Source organism: Marmota monax, unplaced genomic scaffold (genome assembly GCF_021218885.2).
Source record: "Marmota monax isolate L192 unplaced genomic scaffold, Marmota_monax_Labrador192_F-V1.1 WCK01_AAM20220418_F8-fsc01258, whole genome shotgun sequence".
In the NCBI taxonomy this organism is placed as follows: Eukaryota; Metazoa; Chordata; class Mammalia; order Rodentia; family Sciuridae; genus Marmota; species Marmota monax.
In genome coordinates this window covers 35244-61462 of record NW_026692878.1, presented here as the reverse complement: position 1 = coordinate 61462, position 26219 = coordinate 35244, and the positions used below count along the sequence as shown (strand labels likewise).

The following is a 26219-nucleotide window of genomic DNA, read 5'->3' as shown; positions in this document are numbered from 1 at the left end:
TAGCCAGTGTGAAAGGAAATGAGCTTCCACCTGTATCTTCCCTACTCTAGTCTCTGAGGTAGAAACCAGGTGCCCGTACAATTGTTGTTTTGCATTGATTGCTACAAACCCCAAAACTTGTGGGAAATATTTTGAGTTATCGCAGCTAAGGGTGGGGGAGTTGGAAACTGGGTACCTGGATCAGCCGAAGAACCCTGCTGGTAGCCACACCCCTTTTGATGGGTTTTAAGGGTTGATGGGCTTCCTCTGGACTAGCACACGGGGCAGGGCCGGGCTTCATCCTCTGGTCTGGCTTGGCGCCGGGCTTCCTCTTCTGGTCTGGCTTGGCTGGCACAAGGCTGCTTCCTCCTCTCGTCTCCAACATTTCATTCTTAACCCAGAGTTACAAATAACAAAATCCTACATAAGACTGCATATGTTGTCCAGGAAAAAGAGAAGCAAAAGTAATATGTTCTGAACATGTATGAGCATATATTCACAGCCATGTTTAAATGAATTCCAGGTGGTCACGTATCAAGTGAAAAGATGTCAAAGGTTTGCAGTCTGGCTAAGGAGAGGTTCTCTGAAGGGCACTCTGTGGAACGCATTTCTCCTGCAGTAGCTCTGCTGGACTCAATCCAATTCTAAGCAGATTTCTATAATCCTGGCCTCTCACTGGGTCAACTCCATCTGATTTCAAGCATTATTGTAAGAGACACAGGGACAATGATTATTGAAAGGGCTGTGACAAAACTTTCTCTCGAAGTTGCTTTTTTTTTTTTTTTTTTAATCATGCTCAGAAACCCCAATTCACATTGGTTGAAAAGACTCAGGACCACCTCTATTTCAGCATAGGGGACAAACTGAGTCCAGCTGGTGGTCCTCAGATGGTAAACATGCTAAAAATTCCATGGAGGGATTTTGGGTTTCTTGTTTTGGTTTTTTAAATTGGCTGCTTAGGAAAGTGCTTAATCAGCTTCCTATATTATTTGTATCAGTTCAGGAAGATTCATCTGGGTAATTTAAGGACATGGTCTGGAAGAGAATTTTCAGAATTGGGAGGACACACATATTTTAAAATCAGATGGTCTAAAGGATCCTGTGGTTAGCCTTCCCCTGAGACGAACAGGTGGCCCAGTGACAATAATCCAAGGCAGCTCTTAGGTGCTGCCTTTTAACTTAGGATCATTTTGGTATTTGCCAACATCTTACCACATTATTTTGTTGTTTGTAGTTTGGGTGTTTACATTTTCAATTACATTTCATAATGTTCATTTATTTTATCTCTTCCTTCCAAGGCCTTTATCTCTACATCCATTCTTGTCTGTTTTTTTTTTTTTTTAATTTTTTGGTGCAAGGGATCAAACCCATAACCTTGCACATCTTTCTCTTGTTTCACTGTGTTCAGTGATATTTCTAGTGCATTGTGAATTAGTAAACAGCAGCTGCATCTGCATTATGGTCATGTTGATCTACATCAGGGCACCACCGTATTGTTTACCCATTGAGAAGGATTCAGATTGCCATCCCTCAGTCCCCAGATGAAGTGACACTATCAGGTTTTATGTGACAGGACCACCCAGTTGTTCCTGGAATAAACTGCAGTGTTGAAAGATATAAGCAGCATGAGTCTAGCTGGGCCTAAAAAAAGCTGCAGTACACTTTCTCAAGTAAATAAATGAATAAACTAATGTCTGGACTGAAAGATCATCATGGGAAACATGCCTCATCTATCTCTGTATTTGTAAATTTTGAGATATATGCCCTGTAAGAAGCATTTTCAAATGTCCTTACATCTTTATAGCTGAGTATTTAAGTGACAAAGCCAGATGACCAGAGGAGATCTCAACCCTCAGAGAGTCTCTCACTACCCACAACACTCAGTCTACACGCCATGAAGACTTCAGAGGGTCAGGGGCCGAGGGGAACTCAATCCTGTTTCCCCATCCTGTGTGTAAGCTCTCTCTGCCCACTTGCAGATTTTCACAGGAGAGTCAGTAGCTCCTTTTCTTGTTTACTAGACTCATAAACTGAGACATGTCTACAGGCTGAGGATTATAAATAGGGTGAGATGCCAGAGACCCCACAAAAGCATGATTTCTTGAAACACTCTGGAGACTAGGCAAGAAGAAAGGATTGGCAGCAAGAAATGACCTTCCCACTGAGGTCTGTCAGTGAGGGAAACAAAGATAATCAGTTTACCAGGAAACTCTGTCGCAGTCTGGCTGCAGCAAAATAACCGGGGGGTGACAAACAACTTGTGTACATTGATACAGAAGGAGTAGGAGCCATTTATTGTAGGACCACAGCGATATTTATACATTCCACACAGGTTATCTTAATTAGCATAAACTAGATACAGCAGTCAACCAATAAGGAATCTACACACTTAATGTCTCGCTTTTGTTACTTCTCAAACCACTCCCTATGGCAAAATGCCAGGCGCCATCCAGACTTGTTTACAGACTCTAACATTTGCCAGGCGCCATCCTGACTTGTTTACAGACTCTAAAAAAACTCCATAATATTGTCTAGCTTGTTATTTTACCCTGTTTAAAGGCAGGTGAAAGTATTTTTTTTAGTTAAAAACTGACTATAGTATATTATATATAAATTAGAATTTATAATTATCTGTATTGATGAGGCATAAAGTGATGTTATGATTTACAAATAATTAAATCAAGATAATTAACATCTGTCCCCTCATGTGAAGGTATTTCAAAGTGTATAAATACTCACTCCTATTATTTAATAGTGAGATAGTTGTTAAGAGCCTGACCTTGATAATCCAACAACTCTACCTGTGAGCTCCAGCTCTGTCAGTTATGGGTTGTGTGATCTTGGCCAGTATCATAATTAAGCCTTTCTTTTCACATTTGTAAAGCAAGGATAATATACCACTCTCCTCCTTAAGGTTCTTCTGTGGAGGAAATGAGAAAATGTACATGGAAGCTCCATGGAAACTCAGTAAATGTCAGCTATCATTATTTTCTCTTTAGGTTTCTATAAGTAATATGATTCTATTGTATTTCATACAATGGGGGGTTGGTGAGGGGAACCCAAGGCCTTGGGGCAAAGAAAAGAGCTATTCATATCCCTGTAGTTTTTAATGATGTTAAGAACTATAATACAATTTCCTGTAAGTTGTATTAAAGCCAAGGGAGGTGTGATTCAGAATGTTGAAAAGTGTATGGCTCTTGGGCTTGAATAAAGCTTAAGTGACCACGAATTCAGAGGAGACATGAGTCCTTAAAAAGATTGTTTATAAAAATTACACATTAAAAAAAAATATATATATATATATATATATATATATATATATATATATATATATATATATATATATATATATTATCATCTATAAAATAGTCATGGAAAGCAATATTCAGTACTAGTGAATATAATGTGCATATACTAATATAGACATTTAGACTATTTTGTTCATATTGTATTCTATTTTAAACACATTAGTCAAAACCCAGAAGAGGAAATTTCCCAACATGAAACAGACACTTATTGAAATAGCAAGTGAAATATTTAGCCCACAGTATGACACATTCATCAAGCCCATGGGTCAGCACACTTTTTATTTTAACAAGATAATGAATCCTTTAGGTTTTGAAGACTTATAGGTCTCTGTCCCAGCAACTCAACTCTGGTGTTGTAGCAGGAAAGCAATTACAGACAACTTATAAAATAAATGAGTGTGATTGTGTTACAATACAATCTTATTTGCATTCACTTGTGAGGCTAAGGCAGGAGGATCTCATGATCCTCAATGCCAGGTTCAGCAAAAGCAAGGTGCTAAACAACTCACTGAGACCCTGTCTCTATAAAAAATACAAAATAAGGCTGGGTATGTGGCTCAGTGGTCCTGTGCCCCTAAGCTTAAACCCCAGTATCCCCTGCTGGAAAAAACAAAAGAAAAACAATAAGTTGTAGGCCAGATTTGGCTTTTGTGTTTTGTATTATATTTATTTAAATATTTTATATTTAAATAATATATATATATATATATATATATATATATATATATATATATATATATATATATATATATATATATATATATATTGCTGCAGTCCAGCTGGGCAAAATAACCGAGAGGTGCAAACAACTTGAAGGTTGAAGTGGGAAGTACTTTATTGTAAGTGAACTCATCGGGAACTGAGCGGGAACTCAAAGTAGCAGGCACCCAAGGTAGCAGGAGCCGCTTCTCTGCTGGACAGCAGAGGTATATATACTTAACTAACTACACACAGCTTAACTTAATTAACATCATATAGATACAGCAGTTAGCCAATAAGGAATCCTCATCATCTTAATGGCTCACTGGCATTGCTTCACAAACCACTCCTCCTGGCAAATTGCCAGGCGCCATCTTGACTTGATTTGCATCCCCAAGAATATATTACATTATACTTTTATAAATATTTTATATTTAAATAATATACATATAATATATTTTATATATGTAAATACTATATACATTATATATATATGGAGAGAGACAGAGAGAGAGAGAGAGATTCATGGATTGCATTCAGGATGTTTGGTCAAATGTGAAAGATGAAAAACTAACATGATTCATGAACTCTTCAGAAGCAAGCTAACAAGCTTAAGTAAACATGATCTCTGTATTATGTAACCATTTGTGCACTGTTAACAAATGAAGACAATTTTGTGAATATACGGGTACATTATATACATGTAACAAATTACAAGTATTTAATGTTTAAAACATATATATATATATATATATATATATATATATATATATATATATATATATATATATATATTATGAAAAGCTTCAAACTATATTGGGCTCTTTACTTTCATGGCTACAGGAGCAGCCAGGAGGACACTCAGGCTTCATAAGAGACTTGCCTCCAGTGTCCTCTGCTGTGGCAAAAAGAAGGTCTGGTTGGATCTCAATGAGACCAATGGACTCTCCAATGCCAACTTTAATCAGCAGATCTGGAAGCTGATCAAAGATAGGCTGATCATCCACAAACTAGTTTCTGTTCATTCTGGGGCTCCATGCCAAAACAATACCTTGGCTCGCCAGAGGCACAGGCATGTGGACATAGGTAAGCAGAAGAGAACAGCTAGTGCTCCAATGAAGGGGGAAGGTCACCTGGGTGCAGAGGATACAGATTCTGTGTAGGCTACTCAGAGATTCTGTGGATCTAAGATTGACCACCACATGTATCACAGACTCTACCTGAAGGCAAAGGGCAATGTGTTCAATAACAAGTGAATCCTCATGGAACATATCCACAAGCTGAAGGCAGATAAGGCCAACAAGAAGCTTCTGGCTGACCAGGCTGAGACCAAGGTGGAAAACTAGCTCTATGAGGAGCCCTCCAGGCCAAGGAGGAGCACATCAAGACTCTGTCCAAGGAGGAAGACACCAAGACATAAAACTCCCTCTTGTGTCTGTACATAGAGGCCTCTATGATTATATAGATACTCCTTGAAATAAAAAAAAGCTTTATCTATTAAAAAATTATATTATACCACAATTTTAGAAGTTAATGGTTTTATAAATTGTCTTTTTTACAACAAAAGAGACAAAGTTAATCTGGTCTTTGAATTGTGAGGTTTAAAGAAGCCAAGCTACTTTTTTAAAAAACAATAATAGATCAACAGTCTCCAAATATTTCTGCTCGGTTGCACATACTTTAATATTTTTAATCTTCAACACAGTTCTGAACTTCTTTCACCATTACATAAAATGTTCAAATTGTCAGCATTGAATTTTATTGGAAATGTAATTTTTTTTTTTTTTTTTTTTTTTTTTTTTTTTGCTGAAACCCATGTCCTGAAAGACTATGGACATATTTTAGAAGGTAAATACTGAAATGTAACTAAACCATATTATTCAGAAAGAACTGTAAGTGCATCCTGGTGATAGTCACTGGTAAAAACTGGCAAATCCAAAAATCTTAGTACAAGAATATGTAAATGTAGTTGGCAACCTTTGGCTGATATGGGAAATATTTGAAAGTAAAGCTGTCAATTGTCATTTAGAAAATAAAACTATGCTTAACAGAGGACAACTGTTTTTTTTTTTTTTTTAAAGCTAAGCTCTTTTTTACAGCCATATAATTCATATGGTAAAGATTTTATTTTAACCATTGTAGTTAGAAATACTATTTCTATACTTAAGCACTTAGCTCCAGTCTAGAAAATAAAGTTTATTCTGGCTAATTCTATCAGTTTGACAACTGTATTTTGTTGAAGATGAACTAAAAGAGACTGCACTTTCATATGGGAATAATAAATCAATGGACCTTTAAATCATCACACTATCTTTATAAGTTCCAAAACACAAAATGTAGCGATGGCATAATGAGCTCAGGAGGCTTAGAGACATCATGGCCTGTTTGGACTGCAATATTTTCTGTACTCAGAAAGCAGTTCAAGAATTCCAAGCTTAGCAAGATCTGGACATCTACTGAATTCTTATTTTTCAGGAGCACCTTGGTTCCAGGGCAAGAAATTAATGTTTCTTAACAAAAGGGACAAGTGCCTTTCTTCCTTTCTTCCTTTCTTTCTTTCTTTCTTTCTTTCTTTCTTTCTTTCTTTCTCTCTTTTTTTCTTTTTCTTTTTTTGGTACTAGGAACTGAATCCAGGTGTGCTTTACCACAGAGCTACATCCCCAGACCTTTTTTTATTTTGAGTTCTTCCTAAATTTCCCACGCTGCCCTTAAACTAGATGTTTCCCTACTTCACTGAGATTACAAATATGTGTCACTGTACCTGGTGTGTATCAAGATTTTTAAAAACTAAACTTGAATGGCACTTAATTAAATGGCCAAGTTTGAGTTCATAGATGCCTAACCTTGTAGATCAACTAGGAGTTCGTTTGAGTTTGTTGAGTTAGATGAAAAGTGCTTAGAACAGTACCTGACATAATAAATTCTCAGTACACTGCACCATCACCTGGTTAAGATCAACATTTCTTATTGTGTACTGTATATCGTGGGAAAGTGGAACTGTGTGCCTTGACACTGCTCTGACAGTTTTGCCAATGGCCCTGTTCATATCCCACAGTCCTCATCCCTGCCACCTGGACCTTCTCCCACATCCTTGGGCAGTGGTTGGCATACAGGTGCACACCAGCATCACTCGCAGATCATCATCTCATCTGACCTCCTTATTTACCTGAGGCTACTTGCCTCTCTTCCCTGGTTCCCAGGCAGTGCTCCTGTGATTTGCTGTCCTGGGACTTTCTCCACATTGATAGAAGGGAGCTGAGCCATTGTGATTGGATGGTAACCACCAAAGCATTTATACAGTCCTGAAGAACTTCTAGCACCATGAAAAGTGCAGGCTCTGCAGCCAGCTATCTGGGTGCTGGCCTAGCTTATGCTCCAGTTCTGCCCTGGGCAAGTCCATTGCACTAGTGCTACCTGCCTTCCTCTGTCAAGACCAACTCCTATGTGGAGATATATTGGTATGTGGTCTTAATGATCTACAAAGGAATGGGATTAGAATTACCTGGTATGTAATAAGCAGTCAAAATTAAAAATTTTAACTTATATATTTTTTAATATTCCTCATTATGAGCCCTAGATCTTGAGATAGTAAAACAAATGGAAGCTATCTGGGTTCAAATTCTGACTAAATGACTCATTAGGAGCACAATTTGGAGCACATTATTAAACTATTATCAGCCTGTTAGGCTATGGATTAATACTACCTACTTCATAACACATAGTTGTTACAGAAGTAAATAAGATAAGTGGAATTAAGCACTTTGTATAATGCCAAGCATATAATAAATAGGAATTTATAAACTTCAGTGAAGTGTTTTTTAGACCTTATGATTACTGATACCAGATTTCAGATCAAAGTTATCATATAGGGCCCTATTTTCATATATCAATTGGAATTTAGCTCTACTAGTATCTAGAACTGTAGTAGCAACAGTAGTTTTTTTTTTTTAAATCAGTGTTTATGAACTCTTGCAATAAAATATATTAGAAAAAAGTGAATTAAATATAGTTAAATTTAAAAAGTATATTCACATATGTGCATAATGAGCTAAAGGCAGATCACAGTCAAAAAATTTAGAATTCCTTACGAAATTCAGAAGTCTAGTTTGACCCCTGTTGAGCAGTTAGTCAAAAAGAACTTTCACTGTGTTAACACACCCCTAGCTTGGCTTTGTTTCTTGGAAAAATTTAGAGTCTGTTATTTTAGTACTGTGCTATTATGTATTAGATGAACTAGTTTTCCTGGTTGGTTTTCTATTTGTAACATTTGATTGATAATCCACAGAGATTTGTACACAAGAGTTTGTTACTTCTAAAGTCATTAGGATACTTTTTAGTATATACACAGCAAAGAGGCTATTTTCCAAATGATGCTATTTTACCAACATCATGAATGAGATGCTGCCGATTTGACTGGCTTGGTAGAAGGTCCTCTTTTGGTTTCAGGATGTTTTCTTGTAGGTCACAATTTGCTAAGTGTGTTTTTTTTTTTTTTTAACATGAGTTGTGTTGAATTTTCTTGAATTTTCTCTAACACATCTACAATACCAGTACCTTGATGTGATGCTTCCTTTTTATCAGTATTGTCTAATAGACCTTTCTGCCATGACAGAAATGTACGGTATCTGCACTGCACTGTCAGATATGATAGCTACCAGACTATGTGGTTATTGAGCTCTTGAAATAACTGGTGGGACTGAGGAACTGATATTTGATTTTGTGGGATTTTAATTAATTTAAATAGTCATACAAGGGTTTTGGATCCTGTATTGAATGATTAATATGTAGGTTAGCAGAAGACACTTTAATTGGTATTCATTATAATTTTCTTTTCCTAATATTTTCCTTCCCTTCCTTTCTTCTCTTCCTTCTCTTCCTTTCTTCCTCCCTCCTTCACACTCTTTCTCTTTCTTGCTTTCTTTCTCTACCCCTTTCTTCATTCTTTCTTTCTTTCCTTCCTTCCTTCCATCCTTCCTTCCTTCCTTCTTTCCTTCCTTCCTTCTTCCTTCCTTCTTTCCTTCCTTCCTTCTTCCTTCCTTCTTTCCTTTTCTCTAGCACTGGAGCTCGAAACCAGGACCTCAGCATGCAAGGAAAGTGCTCTACCACTGAAGCACATCCCATCCTTCAGGAGATTTTTCAATTAGAATCTCCTGAAATAAACCTGGGTGTACAAATATGAAAATCACAATTTTAGAAATGGGAGGTCCATGCCTTCAATCCCAGTGGCTTGGGAGTGTGAGACAGGAGGATTATAAGCTCAAAGCCAGTCTGAACAAATTAGTGAGATCCTGTCTCAAAAAATAAGACCTTTGAATGTGAGTCAGCAGTTAAGCTCCCCAGGGTTCACTCTCCAGTACCAAGGGGAGGAAAAGAATTTTACAAATGGGAAATAACATTTTTGAAACAATACAATTTTCACAATTTTAGCTTCAATTTAAAAATTTACTCCTATTCTCAGACTTTATTTACAGGGCATTCTGCTGTTTTTTTTTTTTTTTTTTTTTTCTGGAAAACCATGGTACTTGAATAAATGTGACTTTTTCAAATGTGAAAATATAATCCACTGAGAGTTAGCTGTCCATTTCTGATAGTATTAAGTTGTAAGTTCCACAAAGACAGTACTGGAACTCCTAAGCTCTTGGCCACTGAGGAGTACTGGAGATTAAACCCAGAGCCAGGCACATGCTAAGCGAGCACTTAACTGGGAGCTTTATTCCAGCCCAGTAAGTGTTTTTAAAGATTGTTTTCTCTCTGTTATCCAGCATAGTGACAGTATATAGTAAATATCATTAAATGTTTGTTGAATTATTATAATTAAATATCAACAACCTAAAGCTTTAAACTACACAACAGTCCTTAAATCCTACAATACAGTAGTGACATTAGTTCATGTCAGTAGCAAGAAGGAGACGGGAACCAGGGCCACAGTGCAGTGATCCATGGCTGGTAGTTGAAACCTCAGGGTGCAAGCTGCATCAGTACAGGGCTCTGCCATGTGTATGGACACATGTTTGGACACAGCCCAACTATAATCAAGGTATATTTACCCTGCAGTCTTAGGTTCAGAGTTAGAAAGGACTTTCCACGTGATTTAAACCAACATTATTTTTTCTCCAGAAGAATTTCTCTTTACATTGTACTTAAACATGGTTGCTATGGTCTGAATGTGTTCTCCCCAATTGTATATGTTGTAACAATCACCATTGTGACCACTGAAAAAGGGAGAGAAATTTAGGATGGGATTAGGTCATGGGGATCTATATTTTTTAACAGAATCAATGCCCTTTTATAAGAGGCTTCACACATCATTCACATCCCTTTGGCCCCTTCTGCTTTCTGTCATCTGATGATTCAGCAACACATGCCATCTTGGACAATGTGAATATACTTAGTGTTCCTGAACTGTACACTTCAAAATGGTTCAAATGGCAAATGGTACGTGTATTTTACAAAAAAAAAAAAAAAAAAAAAACCACCAAAAAACACATTGAAAGATGCATTTTCTATTGTTCAGTGTTTCCTGCTATTATTTAGTAATCACATTCATTAAGAGCACTAACCCAGCAGGCCACAGTGGTGCATGCCTGTCAGCCATTGGGAGGCTGAGGCAGGAGGATTGCAAGTTCAAAGCCAGCCTCAGCAAAAGCAAGGTGCTAAGCAATCCAGTGAGTCCTTCTCTCTAAATAAAATACAAAATAGGGTTATGGATGTGGCTCAGTGGCCGAGAGCTTAGGAGTTCAATCTCTGGTACCCAAAAAAAGAAGCACTAATCAAAATTTCACAGCCCTGTATTTGAGATTTGATTCTGCTTGCTGCATCTCTGGAAACTAAAAGCATGTACTTAGCTAAGCCTCAGTTTCCTCTTCTGTAACATAGGAATTATAAAATGCTTACTTCCCCACTAGAGGTTGCTGTGAAATTTCAACTTGGTAAAGTCTACATACACAAAAAAAGCTCAATAAATGTTAGCTCTGATTTTATTTTTAAGTTTTCAAACCAATATGATTCTTGTACTTTTTATAAGGAAGGCTAAAAAAATGGCTTTAGCATTAAAAAGGCCATTTGTTCATTTCTCCTTAGTCCTTAATGTTACAGAGAACTATAAGACAACATGCTATAAAACACATTTCATATTATAGTCAAGTGATGAGCCCATGTGTTGACCACTGAGTCAATAGTTAATAATCTTAAATTATCATACTCTAAGAGGCAACAATTTCAGAGAAGCCAAAATAACTTGAGGTACTTGAAATAATTTACATATAATAATGTGTGTATAAACCTATATATACTTTTTTATCAAGCATAACATGATCATAGTTGAGTCACAATATAGTTCACACATACAAAAGAAGGCTATTTTTTTTCCCTTTTACATCCTATTTTAGGCACGATCGTGAAACCCAGAAAATAACAGGAATGGACTAGTTTATAAAAGCTGGGTATTTTATAAATGAAACAGATTCAGTCATCTGCGATTCTCAAATTCCAAACAATAAGACTTACTATACTCTCAAAATGAACTTAAATAAAGTATTGCTCAATTCTAATGATGTATACGTTTTAACTGGTTGATAGTCCAGGTAGAAAAAGTATGTAAAGTGTTTTATAAGTCAAAATATTTCATACAAAAGGATTTTTTTTCTTTGTACTGGAAGTTGAACTAAGGGACACTCAACCACTGAGCCACATCCCCAGCCCTATTCTGAATTGTTTTTTTTTTTTTAGAGAGAGAGAGAGAGAGAGAGAGAGAGAGAGAGAGAGAGAGAGAGAGAGAAGTTTTAATATTTATTTTAGTTTTCGGTGACACATCTTTGTTTGTATGTGGTGCTGAGGCTCAAACCCGGGCTGCGTGCATGTCAGGCAAGCGGGCAACCGCTTGAGCCACATCCCCAGCCCCCCTATTCTGAATTTTATTTAGAGACAGGATTGCTAAGTGCCTCGCCATTGCTAAGGCTGGCTTTGTACTTGAGATACACCTGTCTCAGCCTCCCAAGCTACTGGGATTACAGGCATGCATCACTGTGCCTGGCCAAAAGGAATGGTTTTAACAAAACTCTCATAATCCAAAGAGAAAATGCATTGAAATTAAAAATTTCTGAAGCACACATTTTTAAAACCATTATAAAAATATGAAAAAGTTTACAAATGGCATAAAATAAAAATTTATACAGATAAAATTAAGGGTTTAAAAACTATCAAATGTATTGAAATCATTTAAAGCCAAATAAGACATAATTTATCTATATAATTTAAATTATAATATTATATAAATATATTGCATATTACATAATAACATATATAATATAAATTAAATAAAATATATTTATATAACATTCTAATTTATATTACTTATATTATATATTTATTTTATTATATATACATATAATAAAAATATATAAATTATATATATTATATAATTTATATTGTTATTATAAATATATTATATATTATATATTCATATATACAAATTACATAATATATAATACATTTATATTCTTATATATAAATTATAAATATTTATGTATAAATATATATAAATTACATATATTTCATGTAAACTATATTAATATAAATTATATATTTATATATACAAATACATATGGATTATGCATATTGATTGAAAAGTATATGATATATAAAATGCATATACATTATATACACATATAATAAATAAAATAAAATAAAATAAATTGCACATACATTATATACACATATAAAAGGGAGAGAAGTTTAGAATGGGATTAGATCATGGGGCTCTATATTTATATAATATATATAAATATATATATTTAATATATATAAATTAAATATAAATATATATTATTATATTATAATAAAATAATATATATTTGCTCCAAAATTAAGCTCATTTTCCCCTACTCCCCCTATTTTTTGCAAAAATATCATACATTAAGCCTTCACTTACATGAATCATTTTATAGAGAATATCATTTGAAATTTTAAAGTTATAATACTTATATATATGATATATAATATATATTATCATATGGTATATTTAAATTTATATTAATTTATATTATATTATACATCATTGTAATATAATTATATAATTTCTATTATTATTAATAAGATATAATAAGATTATTATATTTGTATAATTTATATTGATATAATATATAAAATATATGGATTATATGTAATTTGCATGATTTATAATATATCCTGTATATGTAATTCTATAATATGTAGTATATAATATATAATGCATAATATATAATATATAAATATATAATAATTTAAAATATATAGTTTAGTTATTTGGCTTTAGGTGGTTTTAGTGCATTTGATACTGTTTTATCCCTTAGCTTTATCCACATAAATTTTTATTTTATGACAATTCCAAACTTTTTAGTATTGAAGTGCATTTTCTTTCTACAACTGTATTGACTACCATATGTAAAATTGATAAGTAGAATGCAATTAAATACAGATTTGCAAGCTTTTAGCAACTATGTCAATATTTTAAAATTAATTGAATTGACAATGCTTACTTACAGACTATAACAACATAAGTGGTCAAAGATGCACTAGAACGTTATGTGGGAAGAAATATATTCATACCAAATCAAGATTTTTCACACACTTGCATTTAGAATCATTTTATGAATGAGCACTAGGTTTGCTCCAAAATAAAGCTCATTTCCCCTACTCCCCCTATTTGTTGTGAAAAATATCATACATTAAGGATGCATTTACATGAATCATTTTATAGAGAAAATAATTTGAAATTTTAAAATTATAATACTTATTTGATGCACAACTTCCAAAACACAGAATTTAAAGACAATACCAGTGATGCACAATCATTCTATATGACTAAAACACTACCATTCTATATGACTAGCAAACATAATACAAGGCCAAAAGGCAAAATACACACTTTGGCGATCCTTTACAAAAGGGGTCTGTCCCAACATTCTTTCATAAAATAAACACAATGACACAAAACAAAACAAGAAAAAGAAAAACTGAATTTTGACAAACCTACACAAACTGTGGCATTTCAAATTCAAGGTCTTACAATTCTTCCATCTTTTTTAGCCTGAGTCCCTGGCACATTGGATTCATGTCAGGCAGGCCGAGCTCCTCAGAGTTCTTTTTAGGCTCAGCACCTGGCTGCAAAGGACAAGCTGATGTGCTGTTGCCTCTGGAACAAATTTCTCCACATGACTCAAGGGAGTAAGAGCTGTGCTAGGAGGCACTGCTGCTGAAGGTGAGCTGGTCTCTCCTCAGTCCCCCTGACTTTGCTGGTCAGGGTAGGTGGTTTGCAAAATGTTGTCTCGAGATGGAGCTGCAGTGTTCTGGGTGCTCTTGCATGAGCAAGAGGGTAAGAATGAGAGGACGGTCTCTCTGATGCCTCTCTTGCTCATCTGGCTGGCATGTTGGGCTGTGTGACACTGCTGGAATAGTCACCACTTACCCTGATGCACATTGTCACTTTTTCCTGGGGTGCACTTGGCACAATCACTGCACTTGTGCCAGTTAAGTTATTTTGTGTTTACATTATTGTCCCTGAGGTTTTTGTGGAATCTGCTGATCAATGCCATTAAATTGGGAACCAACAGTAGTAGGGGTATCTTTTCTATTAAGTCCTTCAAAGGTAAGATTCTGGCAAAACTTATCTGAATAGACATTTCCCACATTTCTGCTGTTTCTCTCATTAGGAAAGCTTGCAAGATGGAACCTATATACAAGCAAAGGGAAACATCTGATCTTGGTGCTTGGCATAGGCCTCTGTATATCATTTGTTGCCACATCAGATTTCAGACTAAGTGGTTTCCTGGTTTTACACATATGGTCCATATTTGGGGATGATGATTTAAATTCTTTGTTATCTGACAAAGAAGAGATTTTTTTTAAAACTTCATGGAGCTTGGTTAATAAGGAAGTGTGAGTATTTATAAATGGGCACTCTCTCAAACAATATAGTCTTACATAGTTTTCCAACATAATATTCTCAGTCATCTCTGCAGAAGAATTAAAAATCCATACAGTATTAAAGGCACATTTTTGAATTAAAGCATTGTTTTTAAAATTTATCTTAATCAATACAACAAATAGCCACAAAGCACATAAAATTAAAAAAAAATCACTTCCTGAAGTAACTTGTTTTAATATACTACATATGAATGAATATTTTCTGGGTTAGGACTTTCATGATTTCGACAGGCAGACAATGGTAACTCTAGAACAGTAACACTATTCTGTACAACAAGCAAAGCCATATGCTGAATCCCAAGGACTTTGCCTGTCACTTAATCTGCTTTCCAGCTACATTCTGTCCATACTGAGGGCAACACACCATAGAGGACTTGGATGTTCTCCCAGCTGATCCACTAATACATGGCAACATCCATTGGTCAAAGGAAGGTTGAAGAGCTGTCAAAATTGTCATTCTGCTACTGGTCTTGGTGACTCCAAGACTTACTTCCTTCTATTTCTCCTCTAGTCTGGTCTCAAAGTCCCTGATTTCTCACCCAGAACCCTACCTCCTCACACTCTTTTTTTTGCTGAATATACCCCATAAATTCCTGTTGCTAGAAAGGTGCAGCCCTCTGGCTATGATCCTCCTCTCCCTGCTGAGAAACATTAGACAACTGTGTGCCTTGCCAGTGGTCTGATGGCTTTCCAATGGCCATGATCATAGCTCACTGTCCTCATCCCTGCCACCTGGACCTTCTCCCATATCCTGGGCAGTGGTTTGCAGACAGGTGCACATCAGTATCACTTGCAGGTCATCATCTTATCTGACCTCCTTCTTCACCTGAGGCTGCTGGCTTCTCTTCCCTGGTTCCCAGGCAGTGCTCCTGTGATTTGCTGTCCTGGGACCTTCTCCACATTCATTGAAGGGAGCTGAGCCATTGTAGTTGAACGGTAAACACCAGAACATACTTACAGTCCTGCAGAACTTCTAGCACCATGAAGAGTGCAGGCTCTGCAGCCAGCTGCCTGGGTGCTGGCTCCGCTTCTGTTCCAGTTCTGCCCTGGGCAAGTCTATTGCACTAGCCCTACCTGCCTTTTTCTGTCAAGACAGGCTCCTATATGGAGCTATGATAGCATGTGGTGTTAATACTCTAATAAAGAAAAGACTCAGAATTACCTGGTATGTAATGAAAATTGAAAATATTTTAAAATTATTTATTGTTATTACTATACCTAACTGGGAATCCAATTTCACTGGACAGTGAAACAAGGTTACATTTAGGAATGAGACAGGATGAGGTTCAAATCCTGAATCAACAATAATTTAGGGACATGACCCTTGGCATTATTAACCTTCCTTCAGACTGTTAGATATGCCTTAAATGAGGCCAGTGTTCATAGCACATAAGATCAAATCAGATAGATGGAATCAGTAAGTCCAGTGCTTTTCTTCGAAGAGAGGTAATGGACTCTCTTTGTTTTCAGACTTTCTCAGGCTATAGTCATTGATATTTCATTAATTTTATATATCAAATTTAACATATATGGCTATATGTTAAAAAATTTGGATTTAGATCTACTGAAGCAGTAACGAAAGGAAGATTTTCAACCACCTTACCAGAAACCATTTACTGAAATAAATTGATAAAAAAAAAATGAACAAAAGGACTGCAGCCATGAAAATGGAAGACATGTGTGCTAATGTGCTAAAGGTAGGCCACAGGTAAAGGGACATCAAAAATCTTTAGGAGTCTATTTTTTTTTTTGAGTTTCAGGCATCCACCTTGTTTCTGCTTTGACTTTAATTGATAACAAAGAAGTAAAGATGAAAACAAATTTCAGAAGAACAAAAATAATTTATGAATTTCAAGATATCTTTTTACAAGAAAGAAACAAAGCATGATATTCATTTAATGACACTCATTAAACTTTCTCAATAGCTAGCAAAGTTAACTAATAAAACCTTGAAGTTTGTACTTACCTCAAATTAATTCACCTTTTAAAAAAAAATGAAAATTGTAGATGGGCACAATATTTTTATCTTTATGTATTTATTTTTATATGGTATTGAGCATCCAACCCATGGCCTCACACATGCTGAGGTAAGTGTTTTACCACTGAGCTACCATCACAGCCCTCACCTTGGTTTTTGATCACGACTTCTTGGCAAGGTTTGATATATGCAAACATATATGTTACATGACCACTCACCATTGAGACATGCATCACATTTTTCCAATGCACTTTTCTTGCATTCTGATTCCTCAAATGATGCAGCTGATTTAAAATGTTCAATTTTAATATCTGCAGTGTGGATATCCTATTGACACAAGAAAAGTTTTAAACTAAAGGCAAAACTCATCTTAAAATAAACAGTTCAAAGACTATTAACTTGTTAACATAAACACCACAAATTTAATGCAACTCTATAATGGTCAAAACTCACTTGCTTTGTAGAAAAATATTGTGACTTTGTGGAATGTTCTGGTGATATTACGGGTTTTGAAGGACAGCTTTTATCCACCCAAGGTGCAATAACACCTGCACTATACGAAACATTTTATGTCTCTAGCGACCCATCAAAGATTATCTGTGAGTTGGTAATGAGGAACTCCACAACAGCACCTGATTGGCATATGTAGCAAGGGAGGAGAAGATGGTCACAGGAGCGGTTGTAGGCCTTGTCCTCATGAGACAGGGCCCAAATAACACCCCCAATTTTGTGAGTTCATCAGATTTTCTTCAGAATGGTCTACTGCCCTGAAAATAAGAACACATAAAGTGTATGAGATTTGCCTATTAGAGGTCCTTAATGGTACTTTACTATGAATTGAGAAGGGGGGAGAAAACATGGGCTACAGAAGACTACAAAACGTTTGTCAAGGGTCAAGTTTGGTGGGTCTAGGGAAAGAATCATTTGTTTCATTATGATACTAACCACACACCAAACTGAGTTTCAGAGTATTATATTAGGATAAAATGCGTGTAAGTAGAAGGAACTACTAAACTCTTAGCAGCAGAAGGGTCAAACACCAGGTCTAAAAATCAAGTGCTGTGGCCTGGAACTTAGTGAAGGGGGCTACTCCCCTCTTCAATATTCTGACTAAATTCTAACAAGGAATAAATAAGTTGAAGTACAGTAAATTCTACAGAGGTCTTGGAACATTTTCTACAAAGAAAGCCCCTGGGCAGAGCTTGAGTCCCAAGGGGGTCTGCAGTGACAGGATGGATCCAGGTCTACCCTTGCCAGGAGTCCCACAAGGGTCACCGAGGCGGTCCTGAGCTGAGTCTAAGCTCTGGCACGGATCTTGGAGGAAGGATGAACTCCAGGTTAACCCGTGCCCAGGCTCCCTTGCACTTCTGCATGGTGAATCAGGGCAAAGCCTGAGCTCTGGCTGGGGAATCAACTGGTGGCGGGATGGACAAGGACCTATCCTGGATCTGGACCCTCAGAGATGTACTAGTATGTCCTGGGCTGAGCCCCTGCTCCAGTATGTGTCTACTGGTGAGCAGAGGCATCCCTGCCTGAGCCAGAGCTTTTGTCACCCTGCCACCAGCCTACCCCCACCAGAACATAGGCCAGTCCCAGGAAGGCTTCCTCCAACAGCTCTTGCTGGAGCTCAGGCGTGGATCACACTACCTCTGGCCACAATCAGACACCCTTCGCAGCTGACTCCCAAGCGAGATCAACCTGGAAGACCTGAGCTGATCTGGGCTGGGGCAGAACTCAGGCAGGTTTCTACCAGTGAGCAGAGTGAATCCTGGGCAGGCCTGGGACCACCACTCCACCACCAGACACTCCACCCGAGCTCAGGCCAGACCCAGGACTGCTTCTGCCCACAGGCAGACACCCTCTGCAGGATGACAAAAGGCCTTTCTTGGCCCAGGTTCCCACCCCTCTCAGCTAGGATTACCTGGGCTGTGGCTGATGTGTGGCAGGTGTCTACCAGTGGGCAAAGTCAGTCCTGGGCAGAGCCTGAGGTCTGTTGCCAGTATCAAGGTGCCTGGATGGACTCGGGCAACCCTGGGCTTGGGTGCCAGCTTCTGCCAAGGTCGGCAAGTTGGATCTGGTGAGAGGTGGAACTCTGATGGCTTGCTGCAGGTGGTGGGATGGAACCTTGCCTACCTTTGCCCTGGTTCCCACGCAGGTCGCTGTGCTTCAACTTATTTATTCCTTGTTAGAATTTAGTCAGAATATTGAAGAGGGTAGTGGCCCCCTTCACTAAGTTCCAGGCCACAGCACTGTGGCCTGGAAATCCATTGCATAGCTCACTAGAACTTCTTCTTCTGCATTCCTTGATTTTTAGACCTGGTGTTTGACCCTTCTGCTGCTAAGAGTTTAGTAGTTCCTTCTACTTACACGCATTTTATCCTAATATAATACTCTGAAACTCAGTTTGGTGTGTGGTTAGTATCATAATGAAACAAATGATTCTTTCCCTAGACCCACCAAACTTGACCCTTGACAAACGTTTTGTAGTCTTCTGTAGCCCATGTTTTCTCCCCCCTTCTCAATTCATAGTAAAGTACCATTAAGGACCTCTAATAGGCAAATCTCATACACTTTATGTGTTCTTATTTTCAGGGCAGTAGACCATTCTGAAGAAAATCTGATGAACTCACAAAATTGGGGGTGTTATTTGGGCCCTGTCTCATGAGGACAAGGCCTACAACCGCTCCTGTGACCATCTTCTCCTCCCTTGCTACATATGCCAATCAGGTGCTGTTGTGGAGTTCCTCATTACCAACTCACAGATAATCTTTGATGGGTCGCTAGAGACATAAAATGTTTCGTATAGTGCAGGTGTTATTGCACCTTGGGTGAATAAAAGCTGTCCTTCAAAACCCGTAATATCACCAGAACATTCCACAAAGTCACAATATTTTTCTACAAAGCAAGTGAGTTTTGACCATTATAGAATTGCATTAAATTTGTGGTGTTTATGTTAACAAGTTAATAGTCTTTGAACTGTTTATTTTAAGATGAGTTTTGCCTTTAGTTTAAAACTTTTCTTGTGTCAATAGGATATCCACACTGCAGATATTAAAATTGAACATTTTAAATCAGCTGCATCATTTGAGGAATCAGAATGCAAGAAAAGTGCATTGGAAAAATGTGATGCATGTCTCAATGGTGAGTGGTCATGTAACATATATGTTTGCATATATCAAACCTTGCCAAGAAGTCGTGATCAAAAACCAAGGTGAGGGCTGTGATGGTAGCTCAGTGGTAAAACACTTACCTCAGCATGTGTGAGGCCATGGGTTGGATGCTCAATACCATATAAAAATAAATACATAAAGATAAAAATATTGTGCCCATCTACAATTTTCATTTTTTTTTAAAAGGTGAATTAATTTGAGGTAAGTACAAATTTCAAGGTTTTATTAGTTAACTTTGCTAGCTATTGAGAAAGTTTAATGAGTGTCATTAAATGAATATCATGCTTTGTTTCTTTCTTGTAAAAAGATATCTTGAAATTCATAAATTATTTTTGTTCTTCTGAAATTTGTTTTCATCTTTACTTCTTTGTTATCAATTAAAGTCAAAGCAGAAACAAGGTGGATGCCTGAAACTCAAAAAAAAAAAAATAGACTCCTAAAGATTTTTGATGTCCCTTTACCTGTGGCCTACCTTTAGCACATTAGCACACATGTCTTCCATTTTCATGGCTGCAGTCCTTTTGTTCATTTTTTTTTTATCAATTTATTTCAGTAAATGGTTTCTGGTAAGGTGGTTGAAAATCTTCCTTTCGTTACTGCTTCAGTAGATCTAAATCCAAATTTTTTAACATATAGCCATATATGTTAAATTTGGTATATAAAATTAATGAAATATCAATGACTATAGCCTGAGAAAGTCTGAAAACAAAGAGAGTCCATTACCTCTCTTCGAAGAAAAGCACTGGACTTACTGATTCCATCTATCTGATTTGATCTTATGTGCTATGAACACTGGCCTCATTTAAGGCATATCTAACAGTCTGAAGGAAGGTTAATAATGCCAAGGGTCATGTCCCTAAATTATTGTTGATTCAGGATTTGAACCTCATCCTGTCTCATTCCTAAATGTAACCTTGTTTCACTGTCCAGTGAAATTGGATTCCCAGTTAGGTATAGTAATAACAATAAATAATTTTAAAATATTTTCAATTTTCATTACATACCAGGTAATTCTGAGTCTTTTCTTTATTAGAGTATTAACACCACATGCTATCATAGCTCCATATAGGAGCCTGTCTTGACAGAAAAAGGCAGGTAGGGCTAGTGCAATAGACTTGCCCAGGGCAGAACTGGAACAGAAGCGGAGCCAGCACCCAGGCAGCTGGCTGCAGAGCCTGCACTCTTCATGGTGCTAGAAGTTCTGCAGGACTGTAAGTATGTTCTGGTGTTTACCGTTCAACTACAATGGCTCAGCTCCCTTCAATGAATGTGGAGAAGGTCCCAGGACAGCAAATCACAGGAGCACTGCCTGGGAACCAGGGAAGAGAAGCCAGCAGCCTCAGGTGAAGAAGGAGGTCAGATAAGATGATGACCTGCAAGTGATACTGATGTGCACCTGTCTGCAAACCACTGCCCAGGATATGGGAGAAGGTCCAGGTGGCAGGGATGAGGACAGTGAGCTATGATCATGGCCATTGGAAAGCCATCAGACCACTGGCAAGGCACACAGTTGTCTAATGTTTCTCAGCAGGGAGAGGAGGATCATAGCCAGAGGGCTGCACCTTTCTAGCAACAGGAATTTATGGGGTATATTCAGCAAAAAAAAGAGTGTGAGGAGGTAGGGTTCTGGGTGAGAAATCAGGGACTTTGAGACCAGACTAGAGGAGAAATAGAAGGAAGTAAGTCTTGGAGTCACCAAGACCAGTAGCAGAATGACAATTTTGACAGCTCTTCAACCTTCCTTTGACCAATGGATGTTGCCATGTATTAGTGGATCAGCTGGGAGAACATCCAAGTCCTCTATGGTGTGTTGCCCTCAGTATGGACAGAATGTAGCTGGAAAGCAGATTAAGTGACAGGCAAAGTCCTTGGGATTCAGCATATGGCTTTGCTTGTTGTACAGAATAGTGTTACTGTTCTAGAGTTACCATTGTCTGCCTGTCGAAATCATGAAAGTCCTAACCCAGAAAATATTCATTCATATGTAGTATATTAAAACAAGTTACTTCAGGAAGTGATTTTTTTTTAATTTTATGTGCTTTGTGGCTATTTGTTGTATTGATTAAGATAAATTTTAAAAACAATGCTTTAATTCAAAAATGTGCCTTTAATACTGTATGGATTTTTAATTCTTCTGCAGAGATGACTGAGAATATTATGTTGGAAAACTATGTAAGACTATATTGTTTGAGAGAGTGCCCATTTATAAATACTCACACTTCCTTATTAACCAAGCTCCATGAAGTTTTAAAAAAAATCTCTTCTTTGTCAGATAACAAAGAATTTAAATCATCATCCCCAAATATGGACCATATGTGTAAAACCAGGAAACCACTTAGTCTGAAATCTGATGTGGCAACAAATGATATACAGAGGCCTATGCCAAGCACCAAGATCAGATGTTTCCCTTTGCTTGTATATAGGTTCCATCTTGCAAGCTTTCCTAATGAGAGAAACAGCAGAAATGTGGGAAATGTCTATTCAGATAAGTTTTGCCAGAATCTTACCTTTGAAGGACTTAATAGAAAAGATACCCCTACTACTGTTGGTTCCCAATTTAATGGCATTGATCAGCAGATTCCACAAAAACCTCAGGGACAATAATGTAAACACAAAATAACTTAACTGGCACAAGTGCAGTGATTGTGCCAAGTGCACCCCAGGAAAAAGTGACAATGTGCATCAGGGTAAGTGGTGACTATTCCAGCAGTGTCACACAGCCCAACATGCCAGCCAGATGAGCAAGAGAGGCATCAGAGAGACCGTCCTCTCATTCTTACCCTCTTGCTCATGCAAGAGCACCCAGAACACTGCAGCTCCATCTCGAGACAACATTTTGCAAACCACCTACCCTGACCAGCAAAGTCAGGGGGACTGAGGAGAGACCAGCTCACCTTCAGCAGCAGTGCCTCCTAGCACAGCTCTTACTCCCTTGAGTCATGTGGAGAAATTTGTTCCAGAGGCAACAGCACATCAGCTTGTCCTTTGCAGCCAGGTGCTGAGCCTAAAAAGAACTCTGAGGAGCTCGGCCTGCCTGACATGAATCCAATGTGCCAGGGACTCAGGCTAAAAAAGATGGAAGAATTGTAAGACCTTGAATTTGAAATGCCACAGTTTGTGTAGGTTTGTCAAAATTCAGTTTTTCTTTTTCTTGTTTTGTTTTGTGTCATTGTGTTTATTTTATGAAAGAATGTTGGGACAGACCCCTTTTGTAAAGGATCGCCAAAGTGTGTATTTTGCCTTTTGGCCTTGTATTATGTTTGCTAGTCATATAGAATGGTAGTGTTTTAGTCATATAGAATGATTGTGCATCACTGGTATTGTCTTTAAATTCTGTGTTTTGGAAGTTGTGCATCAAATAAGTATTATAATTTTAAAATTTCAAATTATTTTCTCTATAAAATGATTCATGTAAATGCATCCTTAATGTATGATATTTTTCACAACAAATAGGGGGAGTAGGGGAAATGAGCTTTATTTTGGAGCAAACCTAGTGCTCATTCATAAAATGATTCTAAATGCAAGTGTGTGAAAAATCTTGATTTGGTATGAATATATTTCTTCCCACATAACGTTCTAGTGCATCTTTGACCACTTATGTTGTTATAGTCTGTAAGTAAGCATTGTCAATTCAATTAATTTTAAAATATTGACATAGTTGCTAAAAGCTTGCAAATCTGTATTTAATTGCATTCTACTTATCAATTTTACATATGGTAGTCAATACAGTTGTAGAAAGAAAATGCACTTCAATACTAAAAAGTTTGGAATTGTCATAAAATAAAAATTTATGTGGATAAAGCTAAGGGATAAAACAGTATCAAATGCACTAAAACCACCTAAAGCCAAATAACTAAACTATATATTTTAAATTATTATATATTTATATATTATATATTATGCATTATATATTATATACTACATATTATAGAATTACATATACAGGATATATTATAAATCATGCAAATTACATATAATCCATATATTTTATATATTATATCAATATAAATTATACAAATATAATAATCTTATTATATCTTATTAATAATAATAGAAATTATATAATTATATTACAATGATGTATAATATAATATAAATTAATATAAATTTAAATATACCATATGATAATATATATTATATATCATATATATAAGTATTATAACTTTAAAATTTCAAATGATATTCTCTATAAAATGATTCATGTAAGTGAAGGCTTAATGTATGATATTTTTGCAAAAAATAGGGGGAGTAGGGGAAAATGAGCTTAATTTTGGAGCAAATATATATTATTTTATTATAATATAATAATATATATTTATATTTAATTTATATATATTAAATATATATATTTATATATATTATATAAATATAGAGCCCCATGATCTAATCCCATTCTAAACTTCTCTCCCTTTTATATGTGTATATAATGTATGTGCAATTTATTTTATTTTATTTTATTTATTATATGTGTATATAATGTATATGCATTTTATATATCATATACTTTTCAATCAATATGCATAATCCATATGTATTTGTATATATAAATATATAATTTATATTAATATAGTTTACATGAAATATATGTAATTTATATATATTTATACATAAATATTTATAATTTATATATAAGAATATAAATGTATTATATATTATGTAATTTGTATATATGAATATATAATATATAATATATTTATAATAACAATATAAATTATATAATATATATAATTTATATATTTTTATTATATGTATATATAATAAAATAAATATATAATATAAGTAATATAAATTAGAATGTTATATAAATATATTTTATTTAATTTATATTATATATGTTATTATGTAATATGCAATATATTTATATAATATTATAATTTAAATTATATAGATAAATTATGTCTTATTTGGCTTTAAATGATTTCAATACATTTGATAGTTTTTAAACCCTTAATTTTATCTGTATAAATTTTTATTTTATGCCATTTGTAAACTTTTTCATATTTTTATAATGGTTTTAAAAATGTGTGCTTCAGAAATTTTTAATTTCAATGCATTTTCTCTTTGGATTATGAGAGTTTTGTTAAAACCATTCCTTTTGGCCAGGCACAGTGATGCATGCCTGTAATCCCAGTAGCTTGGGAGGCTGAGACAGGTGTATCTCAAGTACAAAGCCAGCCTTAGCAATGGCGAGGCACTTAGCAATCCTGTCTCTAAATAAAATTCAGAATAGGGGGGCTGGGGATGTGGCTCAAGCGGTTGCCCGCTTGCCTGACATGCACGCAGCCCGGGTTTGAGCCTCAGCACCACATACAAACAAAGATGTGTCCACCGAAAACTAAAATAAATATTAAAACTTCTCTCTCTCTCTCTCTCTCTCTCTCTCTCTCTCTCTCTCTCTCTCTAAAAAAAAAAACAATTCAGAATAGGGCTGGGGATGTGGCTCAGTGGTTGAGTGTCCCTTAGTTCAACTTCCAGTACAAAGAAAAAAAATCCTTTTGTATGAAATATTTTGACTTATAAAACACTTTACATACTTTTTCTACCTGGACTATCAACCAGTTAAAACGTATACATCATTAGAATTGAGCAATACTTTATTTAAGTTCATTTTGAGAGTATAGTAAGTCTTATTGTTTGGAATTTGAGAATCGCAGATGACTGAATCTGTTTCATTTATAAAATACCCAGCTTTTATAAACTAGTCCATTCCTGTTATTTTCTGGGTTTCACGATCGTGCCTAAAATAGGATGTAAAAGGGAAAAAAAAATAGCCTTCTTTTGTATGTGTGAACTATATTGTGACTCAACTATGATCATGTTATGCTTGATAAAAAAGTATATATAGGTTTATACACACATTATTATATGTAAATTATTTCAAGTACCTCAAGTTATTTTGGCTTCTCTGAAATTGTTGCCTCTTAGAGTATGATAATTTAAGATTATTAACTATTGACTCAGTGGTCAACACATGGGCTCATCACTTGACTATAATATGAAATGTGTTTTATAGCATGTTGTCTTATAGTTCTCTGTAACATTAAGGACTAAGGAGAAATGAACAAATGGCCTTTTTAATGCTAAAGCCATTTTTTTAGCCTTCCTTATAAAAAGTACAAGAAT

General features: G+C 35.8%; 3 pseudogenes; 2 read left to right on the top strand and 1 right to left on the bottom strand.

Annotated features, from left to right (window-relative positions):
* Positions 1-4819: 4819 nt before the first annotated feature.
* LOC124096147 (large ribosomal subunit protein eL19-like) lies at positions 4820-5406 on the top strand (annotated as a pseudogene).
* Positions 5407-13994: 8588 nt separating this feature from the next.
* LOC124096146 (rho GTPase-activating protein 29-like) lies at positions 13995-18299 on the bottom strand (annotated as a pseudogene).
* A 52-nt stretch (positions 18300-18351) lies between these two features.
* On the top strand, positions 18352-23219 carry LOC124096145 (rho GTPase-activating protein 29-like; annotated as a pseudogene).
* The last annotated feature ends 3000 nt before the right edge of the window (positions 23220-26219 follow it).